We start from the raw sequence: 648 nt of genomic DNA, 5'->3' as shown, positions 1-648 counted from the left end.
GCATGGTTTGGCACTCTTTGTTTATTTTCATAAAAAAATATTTTGCTATACAAAGATAATAAATATATAAGATTATATCTCTTCAGTTAATTCAAACTACGCCCTTTTACATTTTCTTTATTTCCCAGAAAAAAAAAAGATAAGAGATAGAGAAATAGCGAGGAAGCGTTAAAGAGTTTCGATGTAAAAGGTAAATAGAAATTTATTTCCTCTTCTTCTTGACAAGACTCCACATTTTTTTTCTTCACTCATTTTATCTCTATTTAACCATGACAAATGTATCTGTTTATAGAGCCTTATTTTCATGAAAGAGGTTTCAATCTTTTTTTTAATTAAGTTTATTTCTTTAAACATTTACTAGGAAAACTTCAAAACACTCCAATTATCTCCACATCATACCACCAAAATCTTGATACAAATATATATATATATATATATATATATATATATATATAATATTAATGAATCAGTCATTAATTTTCAAGAGTTTATTCTTGCCAAGCATAAGTATTTTCTAATGTGAAGATGTTAGGTAATTTAGTAGGTAAATATTTTTTAAAAAAAATAGATTAATTCATAATGAGATCTTGGGACCTTTTTTTCGCCGCTTATCCTCTCAAAAGGAAAGAAAAAAAAAAAAACTTAATG

This window comes from Musa acuminata, chromosome BXJ2-1 (genome assembly GCF_036884655.1).
Source record: "Musa acuminata AAA Group cultivar baxijiao chromosome BXJ2-1, Cavendish_Baxijiao_AAA, whole genome shotgun sequence".
Taxonomy (NCBI): domain Eukaryota; kingdom Viridiplantae; phylum Streptophyta; class Magnoliopsida; order Zingiberales; family Musaceae; genus Musa; species Musa acuminata.
This window is presented reverse-complemented; position numbering follows the sequence as displayed.